At 45.9% G+C, this 13,337-nt stretch overlaps 1 protein-coding gene across 8 annotated transcripts in view; it reads left to right on the top strand.

The window, feature by feature from the left end:
• The first annotated feature begins 932 nt into the window (after positions 1-932).
• Positions 933-13,337, top strand: part of CLIP1 (CAP-Gly domain containing linker protein 1) — a 106,814-nt gene continuing 94,409 nt past the window's right edge. For 6 of the 8 annotated variants that reach the window (XM_075012888.1, XM_075012884.1, XM_075012887.1 and 3 more), the window contains exon 1: positions 1,064-1,173. The gene's annotated coding sequence lies outside the window, so the exon portion shown is untranslated. Of the gene's footprint in view, positions 952-1,063; positions 1,174-1,278; positions 1,427-13,337 lie in introns of those variants that run through there. The other 2 variants (XM_075012882.1, XM_075012881.1) reach the window with 2 other exon arrangements.

Genomic DNA, 13,337 nt, shown 5'->3' with positions numbered 1-13,337 from the left:
CTGGTAAACTGAAAGTAAAACAGAGACTTTTGTATTAGGCTTAAGAGTTCCTTGAGAACAACTGATGCTGCTGCCAGTGACAGATAAATCATTTTTAAGGTTAGAAAGAGGATAGTGACAAGATCTTATGGATTATTAAATTTATTACAAATTACAATATTTTGTTTCAGGGGATGGGAATGGAAGATAAATTTGCAGGTAGGAGACGAAAGGAAGATAAAGGCGGCAAACAGTGAAGTGATGGGCCTGTTGGAATCTATACTAGGCTTATTTATATTGCCTTGTCTCATACCCTTATCTTCCCCTCTATTCATACTTACTTGCCAGAATAGCTCTTTGCTAAACAGTACGGTTAGCCACGTTTCCTTCCTATTGTCTCTTCCCTCTTTGCGGGGCGAAAGCCTTTTGCAAAGAGAACGGCCCCAGCGTAGGACTTAGACTTCCCTAAACTCTTGCTTTTTATTATATCTGAAAATTCCTTCGGGGAGCAGCAGCCGGGCGGCTGCTGTTGCCATGGGCCTGGGGAGCTCCAGAGCTGTCCGCTCTCCAGTGGGAGGGGACTCAGCCCGTCTACATGTGTCTTGTCAATTTCAGACCCACAGCTGGGCGGGGGGGGGGGGGGGGGGTCGATACTGACATGCAGTTAGATCCGCGTGGCTGGGAGCTGCAACGAGCTTTCCCTTCCCAGGGGCTTTGGGGGACGTGGCGTTCCCAGCAGGGTCTGACTCCCAAAGTGTCCTTTCCGTGCTGGGAATCCTCCCTCCTGCTCGCCCAGGCTCTCACTCCTACTGACAGGGACGCGTCTCGGGTTCCTCTAGTAGCGGAAACCAGGTGGTGGATGGAGGGTGGGGGGCAGCGAGAGAAATCCTCCCCCCCCCCCCCCGGCGTGGGCCCCCTCCCGGCACGTCCTGCACCCTGAGGAGCAGGCGAAGGAGGCTGCCCGGCCCGCCGGTGTGTAAGCGAACAAAGGCGGGGAGGAAGGACTCGGGGGCGGGCAGACAAAGGGAAGGAAGAACAGGAGAGGGCCCCCTCTGCTGCAGTCTCCGCCTTGAAGTGCCTGAGGCCGGGCCGGGCGCAGACGTTGCCTGTCTACCCCGCCCCCTCCAAGCAGGAGAGGCGCCGCCGCCGCCGCCGCAGAGGGGCCGGCGGAGCGGCGAGGAGGAGACGCCAGCGGTGAGGGGGGCCGCTGGGGCCGAGCGGCAGCGGCGGGAGCTGGGAGGCGGGTTCGCCGGGGAGGACTCTGGCTCTGCGCAGGGGGCAGCCGGAGCCGGGTCCGGCGCGCGGGCCTTGGCCGCCCTCCCTGCTGCGGCTTCCCGCCCCCGGCGGCTCCTCTGGGCTCGGCGCGCGCGTTGTCCGCCCTGAGGGGGCGGCGGGGACGCGCCTCGAGCTGGGGCCCCCGGCGAGGGTGCGTCCCTGCCCCGCTGAGGTGAGGGGCTGGGTGGGGGTGGGGTAGTACAGGAGACCCTCAGAGGTCCGGTGATTTCCCCCCCCCCCCCCGACGTTGCCAGGGTGACAGCAGCCAGTTCCGCCGGTTCCAGCGAGCGGGCAGCGCGCCCGAGTGGCGCGTGCCCCGGCTGCGGCTGACCCGCTCCCACGCAGGGGTCGCGCGGTGCTCGGCCACGGCCGCGCGGGGGCCCAGCGCCCTGGGCGCGCTCCGAGAGCGTGGGGGTGGGGCGCGGAGCGGGAATCAACTGGTGTGGGGAGGGGACGCCTTGGCCCGGGAGATCCGAGCCGGTCTGGTCTGCTCCGCTCCGGGAAGTGCTCGGGGAGCCAGTCAGAGCGGGAGCGGGTCGCCAGGGGCCGCATCTGAGAGGCCTGCGCCTAGTCAACTGTCTGAACTTCGTCTGGGGCTGGGAAGGAGCCGCGCTGGGATGAGCCTTTGTGACTACTCGACTAGATTTTTTTTTCTGGGATGTCTAAGGGCAGTGCGCCTCACACGTTGTGGTTTGCCAGATGTTGACACCTGGCTTAGTGCTCAGTCATCTGATGTGTTTTGTGTTGTTTTTTTTTTAATCATACCCTGAGTTTCATGTTTTAGGCTTTGTTCCCTATGTCTCCATTGTTTTTGGAAATTGCTGATCTGCATATGAGACGCCCACATGTGCCAGCTCACCAAGCAGGGTGCTAGTACCAGAATTGGTTATTGTGTTGGAACTGAAATGGGGTTAGCAGCTGCTTCCTGGTTGTGGGGTTTGTTTTTTTTTTTCCTGTCTTCCTAAACTAGACAAGGAGCTACAGCATTGTCTAGTGATTAAAGCATAGTACAGTGCTGGGAGAATTGAGTTATTTTCCTTTCCTAACTCTGGGGGGCTGTTACCACAACTGTAAAATAGGGCTGGGAAGATGAGGATGCTCACAAATTGCTCTGAGATCATTGTGTTGAAAAAGGTAAAGAAGTGTGACATATGTGTTGTAAAAACAAATATAATGTTAGAAATACATTTTAGCGAAAGTAAGCCCCAAACGAGAAGACCTACAGGAGAGGAAATGTAGGGTGATGACTTTAATAGCTGGTATTCTGTTGTCTATTTTTTTTTTAACGAATGGTATGTGACCTTAATTTTTTCTGTTGAAACTATCAATGCCAGGGAGTAGTTTATTCGTATTCCTGAAACAGCATGACATAAAACTGCAAATGAAGTAAAATGGAGAGAAATTGAGCAACATATTTTTTTCTTGAATAACAATACAGCTCAGCCTTGTCTGTGCAACACATTTTTGTCAAGAAGAATCAGATTTCATTGACAAAACACTGGAGGAGTATACCCAAGGATGCTCCTCCCATTGATTTAACTCCCCTTGTATGCCAACAAAACAAAAGCACCTGGCCAAGGATGTGCAACTCTTTTTGACTAGATCTACACTGGGTTAGAAAATCAGTTTCTGATAGGCAGTTGTAGCTACTCTGCATAGATCAGGGCTCTTCAGGCTTGGACTGACCTCCCCTACTCCACGCAATAGCCTGAAGTACCAGGGTCAATGGCGGAGACCAGAGAGATTGATTTTGCTACATCTTAACACACACAGCAAAATTGAACTCTGGAAGATTGACTGCACCACAGTCAGTTGGCCAAAAAGTATAGATTCACCCTTTGTGTAAATGTAGAACGTGTGCTTCTGTCACGCTACTGGCCTTTAGGAAGCGTTCTACAATGCTCATCTTGACTGCTCTGGTCTTGCAGGTACACAGGCATGCGCCCCTCCATAATTTAAAGGCCGAGGAATTTTTGAAATGCCTCTTCCTGTTTGCTTAGCCCAGACTGTTCACGCACTATCTTCCCAGCTGACCGCACTGGCTTTTTGCAACAGACATATTTTCACATAGAGCACATTGGAGCTATTGGACTTGTGAGGAGAGGAGGTTGTGTGGTCACAGTTTCACTGAAGCTGTAGGAACTTCTGAAATCTACAACAGATTGCTCACAGCATGCAGGAAAAGGGACATGCAGTGGTGCTGTGCTAAGATCAAGTAGCTGATACAGGCATACTCAGAAGGCCAGGGATGGCAATTCTCATGAAAAATATGTTGCTTCTACAAGGAACTATATGCTATTCTTGACAGTGATCAGCAGGCCCTCTATTTTTTTAATCCGTGAGCAGAATACATTTTTAATGTGTACCAAGGCATGTGCTGATGTGTACCACCAATAAAAACACATGCTGCCCACAATGGGTGGCTGTGTGCACTCTGCTAATCAGCTGAGTGACACCTGAATCTCTGCTGGGTGGCTGCCCAAGCACTCAGCTTACACAGAACACTGGTAGTGACCCTGCCACCAGGAGTCCTGTGGATGCTTCAGGGTGACTGGAGGCAGGAGCCAGTGGAGTCAACTCTGAGGATGATGTGATGGGTGAGGAAGTGGAGCTGGAGGAGGATGTGGAACATGTAAAAGGTAGCGTTTGGTGGCATGGCAATTCAGCACTTACTTTTGACTCCAGAGGGATCTTTCAAGACTCGGCAGCCTGGTTTTGGTGCTCATGAAACAGGAGAGGTAGGCTGTGGTAAGCATGCATTTTGTTTTGATGTTACATGATGAGACAGGTCTCATTTATTTTGTTATATGGTAGAGGAGGAATAAGGGATACAAACTAACAGAGCCTGTGCAGCTATGCTCTATGGGACTAGTGGAAAAGTTTGTTGAAGTACACCAGGACATCCTGAAAATCTTGCAGAGACATCATGAGGAAGTGTTTGTGTAGGTATTCTACAATCCTCTGCTAAAGGCTCCTTGGCAGAGCTACCTTATTTTTCCCTACTGCTGTAGGAAACTTTGCAGTGCTAAACAATGACAATTTCTGCAGGGTCCAAGGTGGCACAAGAGCAAGCAGAATAGACCCAGTCTAAGCTTTGTGCATCTAGGAAGTGCATCCTGGGTTATTTTGGGGCCTGGTCTACACAAGGGATCAAAGTTGATCCCAGGTATGCAATTCTAGCTACACCACTCAAGTAGCTAGAGTGGATGTATCAGGATTGACTTTGTACCTTGGTGTCAGTCAGGGCTCTTTGAGCCCGTGCTGACATCCCTTACTACTCCATGCAGCAGCCGAGCCCAGAGAGAATGATTTTTGTTGTGTCTTCACTGACACGGCAAAATCGAACTCTGGCAGATTGATCGTGGCACATCCTACCCTCAGCGTGAGATAGCAGGTCTTTACCCTGTGGAAAAGAATGTCATTATTCAGAATATTTCCCTAAGGCATGTAATTAACCTCATCAAAAACCACCTAGATCAGGGGTCTGCAACAGAAATAGTGTAAAGAGCCATTTGTTCAAATTCAGTTACAAAATCAATACTTCAAGAGCTGCAGTGCATGTGAATTCAAGATAGTCCTCAATAAATAATATCAAACCGTACTTTTTGTCACCCCTATTTTAAGAACAGCGTGCACACAATGAATTATGCCAACTTGAAAGTTGTTACCCCCATCTCCAGGCTTTACCTGCCTCAGCCCCCAAATCCAACCCCTGTCCCCAAGCTTCAACCCCGATCCTGCAAACCCACCCTCCCTTCCCCAGGCTTAACCCCTCTGAGCCTGAACCCCACCCCCATCCCCAGAATTAACTCGCCTCAGTAAACGCAGCTCCTCTACACCTGCCACTGCCTGTCCCCCGCTGCTCCCTGCTGCTTCCTTCTCTGAGTGGCTGCTTGGCTCCTGCAGAGGTAGGCTCAGTCACCCCTCCCCATAGCTCTCCTGATGGCTTGTTTAAGTGGTGGCAGCCTCTGGAGCTGCAAGAGGAGTCAGCATTGGCAGCACTCAGAGCTGCAAGTGGCTCCTTAAAGAGCCACTTGCGGCTCCAGAACCACAGGTTGCTGATTCCTGACCTAGATGTTTTGTGCTTTCGTGCTCATTTCCCCCTCCCTAACATCCTCCCTGCCCAGAAATTTTGATATTTGAGACTTTCAGTGAGCTGTTTGCTAGCAAAGAGACAGTGAGAAAGAGGTATATATGACTTTGTGATTCATAACATTGAGTGCATGCTCACTACTATCTCTGTTCAGTGTTTCTTTGACTTCATTGCTGTTGTCTAGGTTCCTGGTGTTAAAGATTATTGAGCTACAAGCTCAAGGGGTTAATGGGGTCTCCCAAGAGTACTATGAGCATTTATATATCCCATAGTGGAATGTTCTGGTCAGGAAAGAAAGTCACAGCTTTCAGCTTTCTGTACAGTCCAATATTACTTAAAAGGTGTGCATCCTGAACCTTGGCCAAGGTGAAATGACCTTGGTATTCTACCAGCACTAAGATGATGGAGTAGTAGCCTTTTTTTGTTGTCGTTTTTATTTCTTATTTCTCTTCCACCACGTAGCAAAGTAAATGAGACCTCTCTCTCCTATCACCATGTAGGATGAAAGCAAAGTTCATGTTTACCAGAGCTTGCCTCTCCTGTTTCAGGAGCACTGGGGCCAAAATTGGGATCTGGATGTCATCTGTCTTCCTGCTGCAATTAGTGAATCCTGTTGCTACAGAGCCATCAGTTATTTCCTGTGCATTACCCAGAGCTGCAGTCCTTTATAGCGTGAAGTGATTAATGGCTCTGCACCCTTGCATCACTGAACCCCTAAAGTGGACTTTTCAACTCCACACTGATTTGCAACTAACTGGTAGCAGTCTGCATGCAGTATTGCAGAATGATGTGCGTTGTGCACATAATTCTCATCAACAGAATGATCAGCTGTTCAGAACTGATGCTGTCAGCAGAGATGGCAGGTGCACAGTTTACAAGGGTTGTTAAAAATGCCACAAAATTAAGTCAGAAGCCTTGGGACAGAAGGAATTTTATTGTGGGATGCTGGGCATGTTCCCATGATGCTTTGTGATCCATTCCCAGATCTCCCAGCAGTATAGAGTGGCGAGTTTCTCAGTGCGATAGCTACCCACAGTGCGACTCTGATGCAGGAGTGCTGACTGTGAATGCGCTCTGCTGACACAAGGAGCGTTGTATGGATGTGCACAACCAATGTAATTAAGGCAGCATATGGTCAATCACTGACATAATTTAAGTTGACTTAACTTTGTTGTGTAGACAAGGCTCTAAGTTTTTGCTATGTGTGTTTAGTTACTGGCAAATCTGTTCCTTTGCAAGCTTAAAATGCATGTTACTCCTGAAATACTAGGGGAAACAACAGTAATTAGGTTATTACTTATCTAGTTTAAAATACCAGCATTACAATCTATTTCTCTTCCACTTAATTCATAGTAAAAGATTTCCTGTACTGCTGGTGCTTCATTCAACTTTAATGTGTGTATAATATATATGTATTCCCCTCTAATATAGTGTTGTGGGTATAAAGTGTTTTTGAATTGTAACCCTGGACATAGATCACCACTGGGGTCAGCCTTGCTGATTGTTGTAGGACTGTTTTTAGTGTGTGTATTTTTCACTCTCATATTGTTTATCATTAAATTGGAAAATGTTCATGTCCTGGAGGTGTACTATGTTTGTCTTAGACTGGGTCGGTGACGTGAGGTGGGGTGTAGTTAGCAAAAAGTTCAAAGTTCTCTAGTTATTTAAATGCTTAGATCTTTGGAATTGAAGGCTAACGCCACTTAAACTGAATCAATGCATAGGTCTCCAGGTATTCCAGATGTAGTGTTGCCCTAAGTAGCCACATGGTGCATATGTGGGCACAGGGCTGGCAGCAGCTGGAAACCCACATAAAACGTGAGGATGCTGCAGCATCTCATCAGTTCCCACACCAATGCCTTTTTTTCTTGCTCCTGCCTCCCCGGAAGCCCTGGGTGCAGCTCCCATCCCATGGAGCAGCTACTCCTCCATTCCCTCCCTCCCCCTGGGTAGGACACCATAGATCATAAGGATGGCCCTGTGAATCAGTATAAATTTCTGCATTTCCTATTAACAAATATTAGTTTAAAATGATGTCACTGACATATTCCCATTTTGTAGGGCATTTTGTTTAACTGTATGTGGCTAATGCTACTTCACAATGTTACATCTTATTGTAGTTGCAATATTTTCAGTTAATTTTTGGACACCATTCCTGCATAATAAAACTTAGAGGTAGAGAAGCTCTCATGTCCTATTTAGTCTGTCCCCTGCTCAACCCAGCACAGGATTGTTATCTACTGTATGCTATCTTGATTGGTTTAGCACGTGCTCCAGCAGATGTGCTCTGCCTTAAGCTCAGACATGTAAGCGGTTCCATTGATGTTAATAAGATTACTCACATCTGTAAAGTAAAGTATGTCTTTATTAGATTGAGTCCTTAGTACCTTTACTTAAAGTGAGGCTTTCAACTCTTCTTTCAGGACATCACCCCATAACACTCAATTTCGCTTTTAATTTTTTCCTGATATTTAGCCTATGTTTTCCCTTGCTTAAAGCCTTACTAAAGCCAACTTTCTTCATTCATGTTACCAACAATTATATATTAAAGGTGACATAATTTGTTGTTTACATTTACTTGTCACTGATTATGTTTGGATAGTAACAGAGAGGGAGCCATGCTTGTCTATATACTACCAAAACAAAAAGGCAGTCGAGTAGCACTTAAAGACTAACAAAATAATTTATTAGGTGAGCTTAGCTGTCCCACGAAAGCTCACCTAATAAATTATTTTGTTAGTCTTTAAAGTGCTCCTTGACTGCTTTTTTTGTTTTGATTATGTATGGGATGGGCTTCACAGGGTGCGCTGGTACTGTGGGATCACTGTGCCCCCTTTAACTCTCTAACCTGGCTGTCTTACAATGCTTTTCTAGTGACAAGGAGCTTGATAAGCAGGGCAAATATATTAATTGGTTCACCCCTTTATTAGTGGAAAGTGGCACCAACCATTGTGAAACCTGCACAAACCCCCCAAACTCTTCAGGCAACCTCACTAGTAATGATAAACAGTAGAACAAGTGTATTGGCTACAAATAACAGATTTTAAGTGATAGACAAAAATCAGAGTAGTTACCAAAAGAAAATCAATTTAAGCGCACAGTCTGTGATCTCAACCTGTTAGAATGGGCAACAACTAGATACTGCTGCAGTTCCTGTTACACAGATTGCACACTTGAAACCAGTGCCAGTTTTCTCTTTTGATGTCTTCTCTGAGTGTCCTTGTTGCTTGCAGCATAGTTGGGTGCAGGCAAAAGGCCAGGCTTGGGGCCCCTGGGGTGTCTTACATACCCTCAGTCTCATGCGCTTAGAGAAGGCAAATGCAGGCATGGCTGTTGGGCATTACTGAGTACCAAGGGAAAGTTGAACAGCCCCTGGTGAGTCATGGCATTGTAGCTCCGTTGTGTGGCAATGGCTGGTGATATCTGCTCAACAGCACCAAGCCAGGGGTTGGCTACCTCCCTTGTAATTTGTTGTCTCTGTTGTGATAGTATCTGGGCACCTCCCAAACCTACAGCATATTTTAGTGACTATCATATGACACATTCTCACAACTTCATAGGCATTAATGATACACATATTTACACAGAGAAATGACTTTCAGCAGATTATAATCCCCTCCCCCATACCTCACATGGTGTGCTTGACATACAATACCACAATTATGCAAAGAATATAGGGGGTTACAGGGCACTCCCCATGGTGGAGTGTGTCAGAGCTGTTTATTTTTTTGTATTTCAGCTTGAATAGTCAAATAATGTTCAGTTGTGGGTTTTTGCTTCCGTGTTTCCAGTTTTTGTGATTTGTTCTATCTTTTTCCTGTGAGTCTCGTGTTATTTGGTGCCTTTCTTAAAGCCCCCGTTCCTGAAGTGAGCTGATCTCCTGTGAATCTTTTTAAAGAGAAGTACACTTCTGGCCCTTATGGTTGCAGAGAAAAGCTTGAAAACACGAACCCTAAAGGTTCAATGCCAAGAAGGCAGATATTATTTTTTTATTTTTAAAAATAATTATTTTAAGCTAATCACATTTTGGGGAATTGAATCATTATTTTCAAATGCATAGGGTCAGCAATATTGTGATTGTAGTAGTTTGATGTTTTGGGTTTCCACATACTGCAAGGGAGTATGCCTGTTTTAAATAATATAAAGGAGAGCACATTTTTATACATAGAAATGCTTGGGCTGATATTAACTTTCATTAAAAATTATTTTTTAAAAGGGGAGCTCTCTAGTACTTATGGATATGAAAACTACAGTCAGTCTTGTTTAAACTAGCACATTATTTCACATGGTAGAATAAACACCTTTTAGCCTAGTACAGATGCCACTTCAGGGAAGCACTACTTCCTGGAAGGCTTGAGTGTTCCTTGGGCATCTTCTAACCAAGTCCTGACCTAGCCCAAGTCTATTTGCATACAATTAATGTTGGTATACAGCACACAGGGCAGCTTGACTTTGATTCCTTGTAATTTAGTGTCCTCCTTTTTGTTTCCTTAATTATGTTAAGGCTCTTCTTGGTATTGATTGAGAATTGTTCACCTAAGATCCTCATCAAGAAAAGTTCACATCATCACAGTAAAATGTTTCAGATCTCCCTTTCTTCATCTTCCTTTGTCTAAAGATTCAGGTCAAATTTAAACTCAGTACCTTAAATGAAAGCTTTTAGATGTATGAATTAATGCTGTAGTTTTCAAACGGGGATATGTGAGTTCTCGTTGGGGGTATGCAATAAAAATCTTGTAATGACGTACAATGGAATCTTACTTAGTAAGACCTGGCAATCCAATCATAACTATATTATGACCCTATCTCAGATGGAAGGATGCAGTAGATTGTTATTTGGAAAGGGCCATGCACCTCCCAGTTTGAAAACCTCTGAATTAGTGTAACATTTGTTTAGGTGTTTGACATTTCTTTAGGGTCTTTTTTGGGTTGCTGACATGTAGGGAAACTGTTGGGATCCTCATTGGTTATTTCATAGGCTATTTTAACCTATCTAGAAATGCCTCTATTGGATGCAGTTTTGTAATTTTAAAAGAAGAGCATGTTTACATGCATTGATGGTGATCTCAGCTACCCTGAGCCAGGTGTCAGTTCCCAGTGGAGTAACTGAGGTGCCAATTCTTTCTTGTTGGCTGACAGTATCAGGCCCAAACCTGCAAGTCGTGTAGTATCTGCTTTCTTAAATAGATCTTGATTTGGGGGCTTGGTGGTAGACAGAGTTTAGGGAGGAAATCTATGAGCACACCACATTTCTTCTCATCTCTGTCACACCCCAATTAAGAGCTTGTATAATTACCTTTATTTGCTCTGTACTCTGAGCAGTTCCTCACATGTTCTGGACTCTAACAGAATAGCTGCTGGGGAATATTAAATTAGAAACAGAAATCACAGGTTTTAAGGACTACGAGAATTAAGCATTAAAAGGTAAAAGAAAAAATTCTCAAATAGTCACTGTAGGGTGAAACTGGTTATGAGAATGCTTGAAATTTGGATCCACTGTGGGAGACAGGTGCTATTTGTGGAAAGATGAGGGATTTTGGGTGGGAACTTTTTTTGAGAAAGACTAATTTTCACCTGTGATTCTAGCACACAACTTCTCAGAAGGGAGAAAATATTCTAAAGAAATCTGATACTGACGTTGGAGAGGGTTAGCAGTTCTTAAATAGATTGCTCTACACAGTCTCCTTGAGTTGTTCTCGTGTCTTGCCCACAGCTTATCAAGGCAAGTGGTTCTCTCATAACACTCAGCACAGCTCCTGGGCTAAATGTACCTCTGATGCTTCCTCGTCTTAGAACATCACTTCTCTTGGTGGGCACATGATCCTCATGCTGGCCCTTTGGTGGCAGTTGTATATGTAAGAGCGTGATCACCTGAGCATAGCTAATCTACGTATGGCACCTGAAGGTCTGTTTGCTCTGGGGAACAATCACAATGGCAACTCAAGACCAAACTGCCTTCTCAAAAAAGGACTTCTTTATTTGAAATAAAAGTATTTGGAGTTGTACATGCTACCATGTATGGCAGCGTAACTTACGTCGCCAGGCCTGCTAACAGAGGGGGAGGCAAAGGGGATGTTTTCTCTGGGGCCCAGAACACTGGCTGCCACTGCCACTACTTTACTTTGAGTGTGGCTGGAGCTCCAGGCCCTTTTGAGATGCCATGTGACCACTCCACACATGGCTCTGGGGGAGCATGGAGGACCAGGGCTGAGTGCCTGGAGCACCACCCCTTCTGCCCTTAACTTTGCGCCTTCCAGGGCATGGAGCCGGGCCCCCCTTCCAGCTTCCCCTGGGACCCTTGGCAATGGTTGTTGCTGCTCAGGGGTATGAGCAAAGTAGATAACGCTAATTTAAGTGCTGGAGTGGACAGTGCTTCTCTGATGACAAACCCCTCTTGTGGAAGGGGTTTTATTATGCCAGTGAGAGAGCTCTCTCCTGTCAGCATAGCGTCTTCACCAGACATGCTCCAGCAGCCCAGGTGCATCAGTGCAGCTCTGCTGCTGTAGCATTTCTAAAATAAACTAGCTCTTTCAGTGGAAACAGGTTTACTTTTTGGATCTCTTTGGCATTACCCATTCGCTTATCTTGCAAAATGCCTTCCCCCCATGCTTGGAGGAGAACACTCCCTTCGCCAAGCTTTTCAGTCCTCTCAATCTCCAAGTTTCCAGCCTGGCTAAACAAGCCTTGCATCTTAATTGAAGGCAGGATTGGTAAGATCCTTCATGCTAGTAATGTTCTCCATTGCCTTGTAGCCCTCTCCACCCCAAAGTGTTCCTTTGTCCCTTGCTTATCTTGGATCCCTTCTGTTGATTTTGTGCATGTTTTGTTTGTTTGTTTGTTTTCAGTAATCTCCATTCAAGGTATGTGATAAGCATTTTGCTATCCCATGGTTAGTTATCCCTATTAAGAACTAGGTACTAGGTTACATGTCACAAATAACAAGTAGTCCTTTAGCATCTTAAAGACTGATGAATTTATTAGGTCATAAGCTTTCCTGGATAAGACCCACTTTAGGTTGTCATGCAGCTGTGATGATTTGATAATCGCAGAAAGGTGAGAGCTAGAAAGAGAAGGCTGATCTTTACTGGACAATTGTGAATGGTGTGAATTGCTGTACTCCCCAGAACATCTAAACGTACCAAAAGGAATGTTTACTCTGGAAAGCGGCCTTCTTGCTTCAGCTACTTCACTTCCAGTTATGTCAGTTAGGAGCCTGGGGGTCTGGATGCCCTTGTTTATATTCACTGAAGTTTTGAGAACAACAGGAGATGGTGGTACTTTATTGTGATCAGATCCCACTTTCTGTGCCTTAACTACTTTCCTTCCTGAACTATCATCAGAGTGACCCGCTTATTTACTGTACTCAAACTGATGGACCCCAGAATTTCGGTCTCCATCACAAACTGCCTTTAGGTAGCAAGGGATGTGTCTAATTCAGTGCCAGGAGAAAATCGACTGCTGTAGGTAAAAAAGATGACCAGTTTGAGCCTACTTTTCCAAGTAGGGTTGCAGAACACTCTTGTCTTTGGGGGGATCTATACTAACAAGACATCCACCCAGCTCACCTTTCCCATGAGAGTTTAAGAGATTTCAGGAAGTATCCAAAACAGGGAAGGTTTGTTGTTTTGAAAGATAATGGGACCAAAGATCTTCCAATAGCCAGTCTTATCCCTTCCTTTTTGTTCTCTTGTCAGTTAGGGATGTAAAATCACAGTTAATTGATTAAACACTAGGCTTAAATGGCTAAATGATTAAATGGGCAAGGGGGGTGGCTGTGGACAGGGGTGGCTCTGGCTGGCTAAAGTGCCCCTGCTCCCTGTGCACCAGAGACTGGGGCTGCTCTGGCCCAGCTGTAGCATCCCTGCCTGTGGCAGTGCCATGGGTGGGGGGCTCCAAGCAGCCACTGTCTGCAGGGGCACTCAAGCCAGGTGAGGTAGCGCCTCTCTGCTCCTGTCCCTACTGGTAAACTGTACCTAGTAAGCCTCATCTG

The sequence above is a fragment of the Carettochelys insculpta genome, chromosome 18 (assembly GCF_033958435.1).
Source record: "Carettochelys insculpta isolate YL-2023 chromosome 18, ASM3395843v1, whole genome shotgun sequence".
NCBI lineage: Eukaryota > Metazoa > Chordata > Testudines > Carettochelyidae > Carettochelys > Carettochelys insculpta.
Note: the sequence above shows the minus strand (reverse complement) of the source record. Positions and strands in the feature narration are given on the sequence as shown.